The sequence below is a fragment of the Zalophus californianus genome, chromosome 10 (assembly GCF_009762305.2).
Source record: "Zalophus californianus isolate mZalCal1 chromosome 10, mZalCal1.pri.v2, whole genome shotgun sequence".
NCBI classification, from domain to species: Eukaryota; Metazoa; Chordata; class Mammalia; order Carnivora; family Otariidae; genus Zalophus; species Zalophus californianus.
In genome coordinates this window covers 84,665,138-84,683,463 of record NC_045604.1, presented here as the reverse complement: position 1 = coordinate 84,683,463, position 18,326 = coordinate 84,665,138, and the positions used below count along the sequence as shown (strand labels likewise).

General features: G+C 41.8%; 1 long non-coding RNA gene across 2 annotated transcripts in view; it reads right to left on the bottom strand.

Annotated features, from left to right (window-relative positions):
- LOC113933180 overlaps positions 1-18,326 on the bottom strand; it is a 214,298-nt gene that overhangs the window by 127,463 nt on the left and 68,509 nt on the right. The window contains exon 3 of one of the 2 annotated variants that reach the window (XR_003523269.1): positions 5,040-5,106. The exons of the other annotated variant lie outside the window; for it this stretch is intronic. This is a non-coding gene — a long non-coding RNA (uncharacterized LOC113933180). Of the gene's footprint in view, positions 1-5,039; positions 5,107-18,326 lie in introns of those variants that run through there. 2 annotated transcript variants of the gene reach the window in all.

The following is an 18,326-nucleotide window of genomic DNA, read 5'->3' as shown; positions in this document are numbered from 1 at the left end:
GCAGCCTGCACCCTCCCAGCTTTGCAAAATGCTAAGGTCTCCAATTTTTTTTTAAAGATTTTATTTATTTATTAGAGAGAGAGAATGAGAGATAGAGAGCATGAGAGGGAAGAGGGTCAGAGGGAGAAGCAGACTCCCCGCCAAGCAGGGAGCCCGATGTGGGACTCGATCCCGGGACTCCAGAATCATGACCTGAGCCGAAGGCAGTCGCTTAACCAACTGAGCCACCCAGGCACCCCAGGTCTCCAATTTATGATCCTGCTTCTCCCACCTCATCTGCCAGCCCCAAAACCAGCCAAATTAGCAGACAATGCACATCCTTCTCTAACGTCAGTTCATCTGCTAACTTTCTAACTTGAGCTTCAACCTCCAGTTGGGCATCAGTGGCCACATCCAACCAATGTGGCCACAGTAGAAGCCAGCCCACCACACAGCCACGCTCTTCACTTCTCTGCCGCAGCACACTCTCTGCTGTTTCTCAAAGAAGTAGCATTTTCGGGTCATCCCTGTACTCACACTGGTGCACAAGCATGTGACTCAAGGGCCACCCCTCTCCACAAAGAGGTGATAGCCAACTCAGGATATCCCCCCCAAATGCATCCTTCCCAAGACCTGTTTCTTCCTTCTCCTGGCTGGCTCACCAAACGGTGGTTTACAAACCAGTCCCCATACCTGGACAGGAAGAAGACACGGAAGACAGAAGCAGGCCAGTCCAGATGGGTAGGCGGCAGGGTTAATAAGTAGGGGAACTTACTTATGAGGCTTGTCCTGGGTGGCCACAAGACGAGTAGATCTCCGCACCTGCACACCATAATCTTCAGAGTTTATACAGAGGCTTCATCAGGGTTCAGTCACGTCTGCCATCTACATGGTCTCAACACCTCACTCTCTCCAGGCCTTGAGCTTGAAATGGCTAAGGCTGTGGGAACGGTGGGCAGAGTGTCCATTCCAAGAAGAGGGGAGGGCGTAAAGAGCCTCCAATTGCCCAGGGCCAGCTCATGGGTCAACCGGCAGTCACGTCCTCTCAGTGACCTCTTCCTATACCCCCTGGAACTCAGGAGGAACATGTCTTTCCCACATCTTAAATACTAAGAAACTGAAGCAAAGAAAAGCTCTCATTACACATCTCAATTTCTCCACAAACACTAGGATATACTGTAATAGTTGCTACCAGTAAGAGGAAGGGACTGGCAAACTATAGCCAAATTTAGCTGCCCGCCTATTTTTGTAAACAAAGCTTTATTAGCACACAGCCAGGGGATATGTTGTTTAAGGGCACAAACTTGCAACTTGTAGATAAGTAAGTTCTGAAGATCTAATGCACAGGATAGTGATTATAGTCAACAACACTATATTATAAACTTCAAAGTTGCTAAGAGACTAGATCTTAATTGCACTCACTACAAAAAAGAAATGATAATTACGTGGTATGATAGGGGTTAGCTAACACTAAGGCAGTAATAATACCTGTAATATATAACAAAACAGCATATCGCATATCTTAAACTGACACGATGTCATATGTCAATTTTATCTAAAACATATAAGGATGCCTGGGTGGTTCAGTCAGTTAAGTGTCTGCGTTCGGCTCAGGTCATGATCCTGGGGTCCTGGGATCGAGCCCCACGTCGGGCTCCCTGCTCAGCAGGGAGTCTACTTCTCCTTTTCTCTCTGCCCCTCCCCACTCTCCTGCTCTCTCTCTTTCAAATAAATCAATAAAATCTTTTTAAAATACATAAATACAAATAAAAACAAATAAACAGTAAAGTCCTTCCGTTCCCTCTTTCCCAAGGGATAACTGCTATTAACAGTTTCTCAAATGGCCTTCAATTATTTTCTACGCATAGATATCCTTTACATATACACACAGAAGTGCAAATGATATCATACCTGCTGACATAAAATTGCATTTTTCACATAATATGTTCTGGGTATTTTTCTATGTCAGTACATGTTGGGTAATCTCATTGTTTTTAATCACTGCAAAGTGTTCCATATTAAGGAGGTACCATAATTTATTGCTGGGCTTTCAGTGGTTTTCAGTATTTTACTCTCCAAATGAGTGCTGCAATGAACATCCTCATATAGATAAATTTTGATACTTAGGATAGACTAGTTTTCTTCATGACCTTCATTCAACAGCATTCAGACAAAAGCTAATTTAACACTTGATATAAGGCAGGCACTGTGTTAGGTTTATCCAGTGGTGAATAAACCATGGCCCCTGCCATCGAAGAGCTCACAGTATCACCCAATGATGACTTTGATGAATTTATTTTTTTTAAAGATTTTATTTATTTATTTGACAGACAGAGACATAGCGAGAGAGGGAACACAAGCAGGGGGAGTGGGAGAGGGAGAAGCAGGCCTCCCACCAATGCGGGGCTCGATCCCAGGACCCTGGGATCATGACCTGAGCCGAAGGCAGACGCTTAAGACTGAGCCACCCAGGTGCCCCGATTTTGATGAATTTAAATGAGCATCTACTATGGCCATTCACAGTGTGATATTTATATGCATTTTCTCACCCAATCTTCACAACAGAAGCACCTTATGAGAAAGGTACTATTAACAGCCCCACTTTACAAATGAGACTGAAGCTCAGAGAGGTTAAGTAACCTACCTGAGGTGACACAGCTAGCAAGAGATTGAGCTGGAACTCAAACTCAAACTCTTAAGTACCCTGCCTACACTCAGGAGACAGGATTAAAATTAGTGCAAGTGAGAACTCAGAGGAGGGGAAAAAAGGACTCAATCAGGGAGATCAGGGAAGGCTCCATGAAGAAGTGATAACTGAGTGGCATTGAAAAGAACATGTTTTTCCCAGTTGAAAAGGAGGGAGAGCGAATTCCAAGCAAATAGAGAGCAGCATGCATGAAGCCATGGGGCTGTGAAGGCCTGGAATTTCTGGGAACCAGTGTACATAATTCAGCATGATTTGGGTACAGAGTAAAGGAAATGAGGCTAAAGAGAAGAACAGCAGGATCATGGACAGCCCCTCATTCTAGCTAAGGACTGAACTTTATCCTGAAATTTATGAGGAGACATCGAAGAGTTTTTAAAGCAAGAAAGTCAAGGTCAAAGTTGCAACTGAAAGAACATGCTGGCTCTAGTGTGGAAGATGGATTCAGGGCCAGAGGGGTTGTGGCAGGGAGGTTCAGGGCAGGGACAAGGAGACAGATTAGGAGGCAGTCATCCAAGCCACACTTGGAGAGTTTGTCCTCTTGGGACCAGCTTTTGCCATGTAATAAAAGACAGCAGGGTGGGTATCAAGGGCAGGACACGCCAATCCAATGAGAGCAGGAGTTCAGTAGCTCTGGAAAATGCCAAAGGCAGACTCAGACCCTGCTTTTCCCCAGGATGTAAAAGCTGATGGCTGACTGCCCAGTGAGGGAATTTGATGCAACCCTGGACCATTTCACTCCACGTCCAGAATGCTTCCGGCAGCAGAGAGATGTCCTCGGGTTGCCCCATCCTGGTGAGTGGAGGACATCTTGAGCAGTGGCCTGTCCACTTCCACCACCCCCTCAACTTGCACCAAGAAGCTGTGGGCCTGCAGAGAGCCAAGCCGCGTGGCCGCTACATCATGAGTCATCCCAGCTGGTTCCGGCTATTTTCCCTGAGAGGCAGAGGAACAGGCAGAAGTGTGTCCTGGCGAGGCCAGGCAGGAGACCAGGGGCCAGCCTGCCAGGCACGGCCATGTCCAACCAGCAGGATGGATTCCTACAGCCACTCCACTGACCTTGTAGGGAGACAGAGATCTGCTGGCAGGCCTTAGTCACTTCCACAAGGTGGAGTAGCCAACGGGTCTAGGTCTGAGACCTGATGCCAAAGGACACTGACCAGGGCAGAAGAACAAAGCACAAGGAGAGGCTTCAGGCATTAATAATACATCTATTTACTGAACCCGGACTCCAGTCCAGGAGCTGTGCTAAGCAATTTACCTCATCAACATGTCTGCTAAAATACTTTACAGCTATTATTTTTCTGAATCTACTACAACAGAGGTCAGCCAAATCTAGCTCGTGACTTGTCTTCTTATGGTCCATGAACTAAGAATGATTTTTACATTTTTAAAGGGTTTCAGAAAAAAAAAGGAAAAGTATGTGATAGAAATCATCTGTGTTCCACAAAACCTAAAATATTTAACATAGTACCCTTTACTGGAAAAGTATGCCAACTTCTACACTAGAATATAAACTCAAAAAGGGCAAGCAGAGTGACTGTGTGTGTGTGTTCCACTTCTATAAACACATAGTAAATACTTAATAAATACTTGTCAAGTGAACAAATGAATGTATGAGTGAATGAATGAATTTTGATTCATCACTCAATGAGAAAGATATTATCATTAGCCCCATTTTACTGATGAGTAAACTGAGGCTCAAAGTAGTAAAACAATTTGCCCAAGTCATAAAGATAAAAAGTGCCTGGGCTATGATTCAAACTAAGGCAGTTTCTAATTTAAGGCTTGAGTTTTTATCTGTAGCAAAAGGATCCAGGATCCTGGACTAAGCCAGGACTATGTCTTATACTGCTATAGCTCTCAAACTTTCCTGTGCATAAAAATCATCTGGGACACTTGTTAAAATTCCTAGTTTAACAGACCCTACACCCTTGGGATTCTGATTCCATAAATCAGAGTAGGGCCTGGGAGTTTGTGTAGGGAAGGACGAGGGAAAATGTTGTGGTTACCAGGGGCAAGTAACCTTAGGGGGAAGAATAGTAGGGAATATAAATTTGTGATGTGCAGTGCATAATGTAAGTCTCCCTATAACTTCTTCAGTAAATAATTGGTGTTTCATAAGCACCTAGGGGATTAAACTCTCAGGAATGGGACATAGGGTGGTATATGGCCCTGACAGAAGATATCTGGGTTACAAAAATAACTACTATAAGGAAGAGATTTGACAGTACTTAAAAAAAAAAAATAGATTGAGAGCCAAGGAGTCAGAGAAGGGAGAACTGATTCCTAGTAGGAGTATAATCATGTTAGTCTCTGGAAATCAAGACTGCATCAGGTCAAGAATCAAACTCACCTACAACAGGAGCTGTGCAATTTGGATCTAGATCCGCTGGGGTGCAGAACTTTGCCTTACTGAGGACCTTAGAAGGAAAAAAACATAATCCTGAGCCACACCCCCACTTAAAAGTAAGTTGACTTAGTTTATTGGTTTTTTCTTCTTACATCACTTGATTTTTAAATCACCAATATTTTTTTAAGACATTCAATCAACATAATCATAATGGGCAAGCATCTCTTCTTTTTAGAGTGAGGAAAAACAGTGAGGGAAAAGGAAAGGGAACCTGGAGAAGAAAGAGAACAGATTGGGGGTAGAGAACAGAGAAACCAACAGAGGGAAAACTAAGTCAGCCCGCCCCATGCAGAGCTGACACAATGGGAGAGCAGAGAGGGAAGGAGAAACCAACAAAATCAGGAAAGCACTGGGGCTTTCAGGCCACGCAGACCTGGGTTCTGCCACTGGCCAGCTCTGTGTCCTTGAGTGGGGTGCTTGTTTCAGTTAGGGCTTGATGAGAGAAGCAGAACCACTAGAAGATCTATGGAAACTGATGTAGATATGGATGTGTAAAAAAAAAAAGATCTGGGGGCGCCTGAGTGGCTCAGTCGTTAAGCATCTGCCTTCGGCTCAGGTCATGATCCCAGGGTCCTGGGATCAAGCCCCGCATTGGGCTCCCTGCTCCGTGGGAAGCCTGCTTCTCCCTCTCCCACTCCCCCTGCTTGTGTTCCCTCTCTCACTGTGTCTCTCTCTATCAAATAAATAAATAAAATCTTAAAAAAAAAAGATCTGGATGTAGAAGGTAGATATGAATATGGATATTCCATATAGTTAGATTGGGGGGGAGGGGATAATGTTCAACAAATGTTTAATTTGTGTCTTATTGGGGATGTACAGATAAGTAAGGGTTCCTTCATCTAAACAAATACTTATGAAATAACAAAACATTTAACATATAACTACATATAAACTATTTTAAATGCAGTGGTAAAACTGTGTACAGGGTATAATGTGAACAATGAAGAGAGTCCCTAACTCATACTTTGGACCGTGAGGACAGTGAAGGCTTTGGGGGGGTGGCAGAGAGAATAAAGAGGCAAGCTTATTCTTAAAGGAGGAATAATCACGAAGGAGACTGAACCTGCAAGGACAGCGTGATTCAAAGCATAAACATTGCTGGCAAGAAGTAGGGCTTCAGATTTATCTGGGAAGAAGGCATGCTTTTCATCACACTGACACAAACAGGGAAGTCAGATGTCAAAGCTTTTTTTTTCTTTAAGTGAAAGTATGTTGAATTTGAGATATTAAAGCAATATCCAATTAGAAAAGTCTAGTAAGTCCTTTGAAATGAGAACACAATTGCAGGTAGACTTGAGAGGGCAGAAACAGCCTCCTGATTTTCTATCTTTCTGACTATTCTTTTTCAATCCATTTCTTATTTTCCTCCTACTTGTAACACGCTTACACCTTTTGAGTTCTCTCCTTCTTTTCTTCTTACATTAAAAAAAAAAAAAAAAAAAACTGTGGAAGGTGGGGGTTGAAATCAAGAACAGGCTGGAAGCCACAAGCAGCTATATGTCAGGTCCTATTGCCTCTCACCTTGGTAACCTCACCATGGAGGTGAAGACACACACCTGCCCAGAAGTTAAAAATAAAGGAGGAACTGGGGAGGGAAGTGGTTGCAGGCCCACGTACTGCATCACACCAAGGAGGAGAGCCAGGAGATAAGCAGCAATGTGGATAAGCTGCTTCACTCCTGCCCACCACATCTCCCACAAGTATCTCTTTGGTAGTCCACCTTACCCAAAGTATGGAGGAAAGAGAATACTGGAAAATGTGGTTCAGCCTAACTAGTGGACCTATTACAAAGTCACCACAGCCCTTAAAAAAGTTTCTTTTGTTTTGGAAATTTGGATGAGAGGAGAGGAGTTGAGCTGTGGTTGTTTTCTTTAAGAAATGGAAAAAAAAGAGCACATACTGTTAAAGGATAATGTTTCTAAAACAGGCAGAATACACATATAAGTACATCATAGATTTTATTTAACTCATTTATTAATGAGTGAACCAAAAATACGCTACAACTGGGTCAAAGGAGAAGGCGAAGAACAGACACACATTGGTAACCAGGATTCCGGAAATGAATTTGCCTAATGGATGCAAAACTTGTTGATAGGCACCGTATACGACAGCCACTTGTAGTCTATGAGACACAATTCATCTGCATTTATATGGACAAGAATCATTTGCCTTATTATCTATTTTCTGCAATTTACAGAGTTACAAAATAGCTCAAAAACCATGAAAGGTAGAGATAAACTGGAGTGTACTAGATAGGATACCCAGTCATCTTTTTTGCTTGCTCAACCCAAGTCTTTCACAATTTCCCTGTCACTAATGGCCAACATTTGTTAAATGCTTGTTAACTGCTCCAAAAAAATGCAGACATTAACTCATATAAAACTACCAACATGCCATGATGTTACAGTCCACAATTTACAAATGGGAAAACCAAGGTACAGAGAGGTGGAGTAACTCACCCAAGGTCATACAGCTCTTAAACACCACAACTGGGATTGAAACCTGGCTATCCCACGTCTAACTTAAACATTCTGCTATATTGCACCCAACTTGTGGTGGCAGTGGCATGTGGGGAGGGGGGTACTTTTTATCACAGATACTGCTTTAAATTTCTGGCCAATGCTTGGTGATAATAAAAAGTGCACTCACTCCTAGTTTTAATATTGATTTGAATTCTCTCTGCAGACGATGACACCCTCTCCACCTCCCATTTCCTGCAGGGGCAGACTGCTCCCATCACCCCTCCTCCTTGATAAGTCATTTGCACCTCTACCCCTAACCTCTCCCTACCCCCAAGGGGTGACTTTTATAGCTAATCTCCAGCTTATGTCCTGCCTAAAGGGGGCTACTAACTGAGAGTGAGAGTGGCATTCCCTGGGACACCAGAGGGACTTTTGAAGGCTGCAAGGTGGAAGAGGAAGAGGAGGGAAAGAAGGGAGAAGGGGAGGAAGAAGAGAATACAGATATGGAGAGACAAGTTCCCTACTGGGAAGAAAACCTGGTATAGCAAAGCTACAGGTGTCTAATGAGGAATCTGGTTAAGTGTTCTATGGAGTAGTGTGCAAGGTGAACTGCCTTCCCCACTCCATGAAACCTTCAGAAACAATGGCATCGGGGCTAATGCACTGAGATGTTGAGTCTTTGGGGGCCTGCAGAGAGAACAGACACCCTTGGGAAGCTCCAGCAAGCCTGGGTCCACTACTTTCCAGAGCTGGGGAGAAGATTCATGAGATTCAATATATAAGTGGCTGGCCCAGAGCAAGCATTAAGTAAGAAGGGGTACCAGGGGAACAGGAAGACAGAAACAGGAAAGCAGACAGAAAGAAGAACAGGAGATGTAGGAGCAAGAACACTTGGGAAGTTCTTTGCACAGGCACAAAGAGCAAAGGAAACATCCCACATGATCCCACCCTGGAGACTCCTCTGGAGTGGGAACCAGCCCTATCTTGTGCTACCCTGAATTTCATCCCAAGACCCAGCATCAGGCCTAAACCAGAATGGATACTCAATGTTAACTTGAATTTTTTTTTTTAAAATGCATGGCTACTGTTAAAAAACAAAATTCAACTGAATGAATGTGAAGATCTAATTGGCTTTATTCAACAGTTCATGAATCAGGCAGCAACCCATCTAGCAGACAGAAAGGAGCTCCAAGGAACTACACACAATGGAAGATTTTTATAGGCAGAAGGATGCAGGGCAAAGAGTGGATTGTTTCAGGCAAAGTCACCTTTCTTTGGGAGAGGATCTATCAGGCAGATTACTGTGCTGACCAGGTAATTCCATGTTCGATGCTACGTTCCTGGGAAGACTTAAAAGTGCAGTTAGGTTAGATATTAAGTCTTGGTTGCTGATGTGGAGCATAGCACAAGTGACTCCATTTGGGACCTGTGGTTTCTTTTTTTTTTTTAACACTACCCATTTATAAGAACACATATGAACAGAGATACAAACTAGACACATTAGAAATGTTGTCTATCAAGGACCTGAAGGGGGTAGAATAAAGGAGAATTAACTAATTAGTAATAAAACAAAAGGGGGCTTTGTCCAAATAAACTATGATAATCTTCTAGGCAAGAAGGAGGATGAATCCTCAGCCCCTGGGATCCAGAAAGAACAAAGAAAGGGAGGAAGGAAGGAAGGAAAGAAAGCGAGAGAAAGGAGATAGGCTGGTTGGTTGAATGAATGATAAATTTCACCAAAAATGATGGTAGGCTGCAGGGAAGAGCCTAAGCTTGAAGATTAAGAATTGATCAAGGAGGGGCGCCTGGGTGGCTCAGTCCATTAAGCTTCTGCCTTCAAGCTCAGGTCATGATCCCAAGGTACTGGAATCGAGCCCCACATCGGGTTCCCCACTCAGCAGGAAGTCTGCTTCCTCTCCCTCTGCCCCTGCCCCTGCTCTGCTCTCTCTCGCTCTCTCTCAAATAAATAAATTTTAAAAAAAGAACTGACCAAGGAACGGGGCACCTGGCTGGTCAAGTCACTAGAGCATGTGACTCTTAATCTCAGGGTTGTGGGTTTGAATCCCACATTGTGTGCAGAGATTACTTAAAAATAAAATCTTAAAAAAAAAAAGAATTGACCAAGGATAAAGACAAGCTGGCACCACTGGCTGCCTCAGAGGAAAGCAATTAAGTGTCTGAGGAACAGAAGAGAAGGGAGGCTTGTCAGTAAAAACCTTCTCATGTGTTTGTAATTTTGAACCAGACAGAAATGTTTCGTATTCAAATATAAAAATATGGATTTTTCTTTAAAGTTGACCAGGTTAATAATTATTAGAGAAGAGGATTTCCAAGCATAAATATATCCCTTCTTTTGCAAACATTTGGGGAATTCTATGTCCTTTCCTAGTGAAGAACTAAAATTCCAGTGTTTGCATCCTTCTCAGACCCAGAAGTAGTTAGATGAGGGTTCAATCCTCTCCCAGGCTCCCACCTGCATGAAAACATTCTAGCTGAATACTGCACAGCCCTAAAGGCTGCCAATCTCAACGGCTATAATATGAATGGGCTGTTCAGTGCCCAACCTGCACAACCTTATATGGTGACACTCTCCTCCCACAGCCTAGACTTCTCTAGGGCATAAGTTTCATCAAATTCAAAATCCAAAACAGCCTCCACCAAAAGCCTCCTGTCTTTCATCTAAGAGGGAGTTTATGAATGTTGTTTGCTCTCTGGTTTTCCAAAAGTTCAGAGGAAGAAAGCAAGGCCTCCTCCTGATGAGCTCACCTTCCCTCTGGCCCAGCACTTGAGTTCCTCGCCCTTGCTAATGATCTCTCACCACAAGTGAATTGACTCTGCCCACAATAGCTAACACTCATCCAATGGATTTGTTTGCCTGCTGCGGGGAATTCAATTTGAGGAGTGTATTCAGACTAAGGGAGCTTGCAACATCCTGACCACTCAGGATGTGAGGTTACCATTAGGGGGTCAGACAACAGCTGCTTCTCCAGAGACAAACGGGCAGACAGCATATCGTCCTCTTGCTCTGCCTCTGTCTCCAGCATAAAAGCCTCACAGACCAGGTCCAGCATGACCCCAAATGTGTCCCCAAGAAGACTCCTCTTCCTTATAAATATTTGTCTTGTCCTAGACCTTGGTATCACAGTGTCTGCAACTCTGTCTTTAGAGAGCGTTGTTCACTGCTGGCCATCAACCACAGGGTAAAGCCCAAACCTTGGCCAAAGGCTCACAGGGGACCAGTCCTGCTCTCCTCAGTCAATTCCCCCAACACTAAGTCAGTTTCAGGTCCAAATGCTCCTTTGCCTCCTGGCCTTTGCACATGCTGGTCCCTCTGCCAAGAATGTCCTTCCAAAATATTAATCAGCCATCAAAAAGAATGAAATCTTGCCATTTGCAACAACATGGATGGAACCAGAGGGTATTATGATAAGCAAAATAAGTCAGAGAAAGACAATTATCATATGATTTCTTTCACTTGTATGTGGAATTTAAGAAACAAAACAGAGGAGCATAGGGGAAGGGAGGGAAAAAAAAGACGAAATCAGAGAGGGAGACAAACCATAAGAGACTCTTAATCATAGGAAACAAACTGAGGATTGCTGGGGGGGGGAGGGGGGAGGGACTGGGAGGGAAGGGGGTGAGGACTGGGTGATGGGCATTAAGGAGGGCAAGTGATGTAATGAGCACTGGATGTTATGTAAGACTAATGAATCACTGAACTCTACCTCTGAAACTGATAATATACTATATGTTAATTGACTGAATTTAAATTAAAAAAATAAATTAATTTTTAAAAAAAAGAATGAGCTTCCATGACAGGAGATTGTTAAATAAACTATGGTACACTCTTTTTTTTTTTTTAACATTGATTGGTTGATTTCAGAGAGAGAGAGAAAGAGCATGAGCAAGGGGAAGGGGAGGGGGAGAGGGAGAGAAAGAATCTCAAGCGGACTCCACACTGAGCGTGGAGCCCAATGTGGGACTCAATCCCAGGACCCTGACATCATGACCTGAGCCAAAAATCAAGAGTTGGATGCTTAACTGAGCCACCCAGGCACCCTTACAGTACACTCTTACAAGAGAGTATCATGAAGCCATTAAAAACAATGATAGAAAAGAATATCAGGTGTCATAGGAAAATGTTACAATATATTGAGAAAACCTAGTTATGAAATCATAATAGCAGCTAATATTTACTAAAGATATACTCTGTACTTCTGTTCTACTACCGTACACTTTACATGAATTAACTCACTGAATCCACAAAACTTTAGAAAGTACTATGATTATCCCCCATTTTACAGATGAGGAAACTGAGGCTCAGAGACATTACATAATGTGTCTAAGATTATAAACCCAGGCAGTAGCAGAGCCAGGATTTGAACCCAGGTCACCTTTCATTCCTGCACTCTTTTTTTATCGAGAGAAAATTGACATAAACATTGTGTAACGTAAAGGTGTACAGCATGTTTATTTGATATTTGATATATTGCAATATGATCACCACCATAGCATTAACACCTCTATCACATCACATAATTATCATTTCATTTTTATGGTGGGAAAATTAAAATCTTAGCAATTCTGAAGGTTATAACACAGTATTATTGTCTATAATCATGAGATCTTCAGGACTTACTTACCTACCAAGTTGCAAGTTTGTACTCCTAAACAACATATCCCCAATCCCCAACTCCCAGCCCTCGGTAACCACCATTCTACTCTCTGTTTTTGCAAGTCCAGCTTTTTTAAATAAACACTTTTCCAAAGAAGATATCAAATGGCCAATAGGCACATGAAAAGATGCTCAATATCATTAATCATCAGGGAAATGCAAATCAAACCCACAATGAGAAATCACCTCATACCTGTTAGAATGGCTACCATCAGAAAGACAGAGCTAACAAGTGCTGGCAAGGATGTGGAGAAAAGGGAGCCCTGTGCACTGCTGGTAGGAATGTAAATTGGTGCAGCCACTCTGGAAAACAGTATGGAGATTCACAAAAAAATTAAAAATAGAAATACCATATGACCCAGCAGTGCCTGAACTCTTTTTTTTTTGTTTTGTTTTGTTTTTTTTAATTTTTTATTGTTATGTTAATCACCATATATTACATCATTTATTTTTGATGTAGTATTCCATGATTCATTGTTTGTTCATAACACCCAGTGCTCCATGCAGAATGTGCCCTCTTTAATACCCATCACCGGGCTAACCCATCCCCCTACCCTCCTCCCCTCTAGAACCCTCAGTTTGTTTCAGAGTCCATCATCTCTCATGGTTCGTCTCCCCCTCTGACTTACTCCCCTTCATTCTTCCTCTCTGGCTATCTTCTTCTTTTCTTTTTTCTTAATATATGTTGCGTTATTTGTTTCAGAAGTACAGATCTGTGATTCAGCAGTCTTGCACAATTCACAGCGCTCATCGTAGCACATACCCTCCCCAATGTCTATCACCCAGCCACCCCATCCCTCCCACCCCCAAAGACTCCAGTAACACTCAGTTAGTTCCTGAGATTAAGAATTCCTCATATCAGTGAGGTCATATGATACATGTCTTTCTCTGATTGACTTATTTCACTCAGCATAACACCCTCCAGTTCCATCCACGTCGTTGCAAATGGCAAGATCTCATTCCTTTTGATGGCTGCATAATATGCCATTGTGTATATATACCACCTCTTCTTTATCCATTCATCTGTCGATGGACATCTTGGCTCTTTCCACAGTTTGGCTATGGTGGACATTGCTGCTATAAACATTGGGGTGCACGTACCCCTTCGGGTCCCTACATTTGTACCTTTGGGGTAAATACCCAGTAGTGCAATTACTGGATCGAATGGTAGCTCTAATTTCAACTGTTTGAGGAACCTCCATACTGTTTTCCAGAGGGGTTGCACCAGCTTGCATTCCCACTGACAGTGTAGGAGGGTTCCCCTTTCTCCACATCCCCGCCAACATCTGTCGTTTCCTGACTTGTTAATTTTAGCCATTCTGACGGGTGTGAGGTGGTATCTCATTGAGGTTTTGATTTGGATTTCCCTGTTGCCGAGCGATGTTGAGCACTTTTTCATGTGCCTGTTGGCCATTTGGATGTCTTCTTTGGAAAAATGTCTGTTCATGTCTTCTGCCCATTTCTTGATTGGATTATTTGTTCTTTGGGTGTTGAGTTTGATAAGTTCTTTATAGATTTTGGATACTAGCCCTTTATCTGATATGTCATTTGCAAATATTTTCTCCCATTGTGTCGGTTGTCTTTTGCTTTTGTGGATTGTTTCTTTTCTGTGCAAAAGCTTTTTATCTTGATGAAATCCCAACAGTTCATTTTTGCCCTGGCTTCCCGTGGCTTTGGCGATGTTTCTAGGAAGAAGTTGCTGCAGCTGAGGGTGAAGAGGTTGCTACCTGTGTTCTCCTTTAGGATTTTGATGGACTCCTGTCTCACGTTTAGGTCTTTCAACCATTTGGAGTCTATTTTTGTGTGTGGTGTAAGGACATGGTCCAGTTTCATTCTTCTGCATGTGGCTGTCCAATTTTCCCAACACCATTTGTTGAAGAGACTGTCTTTTTTCCATTGGACATTCTTTCCTGCTTTGTCAAAGATAAGTTGACCATAGAGTTGAGGGTCCATTTCTGGGCTCTCGATTCTGTTCCATTGATCTATGTGTCTGTTTTTGTGCCAGTACCATACTGTCTTGATGAGGACAGCTTTGTAATAGAGCTGGAAGTCCGGAATTGTGATGCCGCCAGCTTTGCTTTGCTTTTTCAAGATTCCTCTGGCTATTCGGGGTCTCTTCTGGTTCCATATAAATTTTAGGATCATTTGTTCCATTTCTTTGAAAAAAGTGGATGGTATTTTGATGGGGATTGCATTGAATGTGTAGATTGCTCTAGGTAGCATTGACATCTTCACAATGTTGGTTCTCCCAATCCATGAGCATGGAAGGTTTTTCCATTTCTTTGTGTCTTCTTCAATTTCTTTCCTGAGTATTTTATAGTTTTCTGAGTACAGATCCTTTGCCTCTTTGGTTAAATTCATTCCTAGGTATCTTATGGTTTTGGGTGCAATTGTGAATGGGATCGATTCCTTGATTTGTCTCTCTTCTGTCTTGTTGTTGGTGTATAGGAATGCCACTGATTTCTGTGCATTGATTTTATAGCCTGCTACTTTACTGAATTCCTGGATGAGTTCTAGCAGTTTTGGGGTGGAGTCTTTTGGGTTTTCCACATACAGTATCATATCATCTGCAAAGAGTGAGAGTTTGACTTCCTCTTTGCCGATTTGGATGCCTTTGATTTCTTCTTGTCTGATTGCTGTGGCTAGGACTTCTAATACTATGTTGAATAGCAGTGGTGAGAGTGGACATCCCTGCCACATTGCTGACCTAAGGGGAAAAGCTCTCAGCTTTTCCCCATTGAGAATGATATTTGCTGTAGGTTTTTCGTAGATGGCTTTTATGATATTGAGGTATGTACCCTCTATCTTTATACTCTGAAGAGTTTTGATCAAGAAAGGATGCTGTACTTTGTCAAATGCTTTTTGTGCATCTATTGAGAGGATCATATGATTCTTGTTCTTTCTTTTGTTCATGTATTCTATCACGTTGATTGATTTGCGGATGTTGAACCAGCCTTGCAGCCCAGGGATAAATCCCACTTGGTCGTGGTGAATAATCCTTTTAATGTACTGTTGGATCCTATTGGCTAGTATTTTGCTGAGAATTTTTGCATCCATGTTCATCAAGGATATTGGTCTGTAATTCTCCTTTTTGATGGGGTCTTTGATCAAGGTAATGGTGGCCTCATAAAATGAATTTGGAAGTTTTCCTTCCATTTCTATTTTTTGGAACAGTTTCAGAAGAATAGGTATTAATTCTTCTTTAAATGTCTGAATTTAAATTCAGAATTCACTGAATTCCCCTGGGAAGCCATCTGGCCCTGGGCTTTTGTTTCTTGGGAGATTTTTGATGACTGCTTCAATTTCCTTCGTGGTTATAGGTCTGTTCACGTTTTCTATTTCTTCCTGGTTCAATTTTGGTAGTGGATACATCTCTAGGAATGCCCCCATTTCTTCCAGGTTATCTAATTTGCTGGCATAGAGTTGCTCATAATATGTTCTTATCATTGTTTGTATTTCTTTGGTGTTGGTTGTGATCTCTCCTCTTTCATTCATGATTTTGTTGATTTGGGTCATTTCTCTTTTCTTTTTGATCAGTCTGGCCAGGAGTTTATCAATCTTGTTAATTCTTTCAAAGAACCAGCTCCTAGTTTCGTTGATCTGTTCTACTGTTTTGTTTCTAGTTCATTGATTTCTGCTCTGATCTTTATGATTTCTCTTCTCCTGCTGGGTTTAGGCTTTATTTGCTGTTCTTTCTCCAGCTCCTTTAGGTGTAGGGTTAGGTTGTGTATTTGAGACCTTTCTTGTTTCTTGAGAAAGGCTTGTATTGCTATATACTTTCCTCTCAGGACTACCTTTGCTGTATCCCAAAGATTCTGGACAGTTGTGTTTTCATTTTCATTGGTTTCCATGAATTTTTTAAACTCTTCTTTAATTTCCTGGTTGACCCATTCATTCTTTAGTAGGATGCTCTTTAGCCTCCACATATTTGAGTTCTTTCCGACTTTCCTCTTGTGATTGAGTTCTAGTTTCAAAGCATTGTGATCTGAAAATATGCAGGGAATGATCCCAATCTTTTGGTACCGGTTGAGACCTGATTTGTGACCTAGGATGTGATCAATTCTGGAGAATGTTCCATGGGCACTAGAGAAGAATGTGTATTCCGTTGCTTTGGGATGGAATGTTCTGAATATGTCTGTGCAGTCCATTTGGTCCAATGTGTCATTTAAAGTCTTTGTTTCCTTGTTGATCTTTTGCTTAGATGATCTGTCCATTTCAGTCAGGGGGGTGTTAAGGTCCCCCACTATTATTGTATTGTTGTCAATGTGTTTCTTTGCTTTTGTTATTAATCGCCTTATATCATTGGCTGCTCCCATGTTCAGGGCATAGATATTTACAATTGTTAGATCTTCTTGTTGGATAGACCCTTTAAGTAGGATATAGTGTCCTTCCTCATCTCTTATTACAGTCTTTGTTTTAAAATCTAGTTTGTCTGATATAAGGATTGCCACCCCAGCTTTCTTTTGGTGTCCATTAGCATGGTAAATGGTTTTCCACCCCCTCACTTTCAATCTGGGGGTGTCTTTGGGTCTAAAATGAGTCTCTTGCAGACAGCATATGGATGGGTCTTGTTTTTTAATCCAATCTGATAGCCTGTGTCTTTTGATTGGGGCATTGAGCCCACTTACATTCAGGGTAACTATTGAAAGGTATGAATTTAGTGCCATTGTATTGCCTGTAAGGTGACTGTTACTGTATGTTGTCTGTGTTCCTTTCTGATCTTTGCTGCTTTTAGGCTCTCTCTTTGCTTAGAGGACCCCTTTCAATATTTCTTGGAGGGCTGGTTTCGTGTTTGCAAATTCCTTTAGTTTTTGTTTGTTCTGGAAGCTTTTTATCTCTCCTTCTATTTTCAATGACAGCCTAGCTGGATATAGTATTCTTGGCTGCATATTTTTCTCGTTTAGTGCTCTGAAGATATCTTGCCAGTCCTTTCTGGCCTGCCAGGTCTCTGTGGATAGGTCTGTTGCCAATCTAATATTTTTACCATTGTAGGTTACATATCTCTTCTCCCGAGCTGCTTTCAGGATTTTCTCTTTGTCTCTGAGACTCGTAAGTTTTACTATTAGATGTCGGGGTGTTGACCTATTATTATTGATTTTGAGAGGGGTTCTCTGTGCCTCCTGGATTTTGATGCCTGTTTCCTTCCTCACATTAGGGAAGTTCTCTGCTATTATTTGACCCAATATACCTTCTGCCCCTCTCTCTCTCTCTTCTTCTTCTGGGATCCCAATTATTCTAATGTTGTTTCGTCTTACCGTATCATTTATCTCTCGAATTCTGCCCTCATGATCCTGTAGTTGTTTCTCTTTTTCTCAGCCTCTTTATTTTCCATCATTTGGTCTTCTATATCACTGATTCTCTCTTCGGCCTCATTTATCCTAGCAGTTAGTGCCCCCATTTTTTATTGCACCTCATCAATAGCTTTTTTTATTTCAACTTGGTTAGATTTTAGTCCTTTTATTTCTCCAGAAAGGGTTTCTCTAATAACTTCCACGCTTTTTTCAAGCCCAGCTAGTATCTTTAAAGTCATGATTCTGAACTCTAGGTCCGACATCGTACTAATGTCCGTATTGAGTAGGTCCCTGGCTGACGGTACTACCTCTTGTTCTTTTTGCTGAGGTGATTTTTTTCGTCTTGTCATTTTGTCCAGAGGAGAATAGATGAATGAGAGAACAAAATGCTAACAGGTTAACAACGTCCCCAGCAAATATACTGTATACAAATCAGAAAAGACCTGAAACCAAGGGAAAAGAAAGGGAAAGAAAGAAAAAAGAAAGAGAAAAAAAAAAAGATAAAAACAAAAACAGAACAATACAAAAAAAGCAGAATATGATCAAATATCAGGCTAGTGCATAGATCAGTGCCACACACTAGATTTTGGGCATATTTTGGTCTGTTAGAGAAAAATGCCTCCTAAAATTTTAAAGGAATAAAGACATATATGTACAAAATAAGGGTTGATACAATGAAGGGATAGAAGATGACTGTAAAGATGAAAATTATAAAACATTTTATAAAAGGACTTGATAAGATAAGAAGTTGTTTGAAAAAAGAAAGAAGATTTAAGAAAAAAAAAAGAAAAAAGGGAGAGAA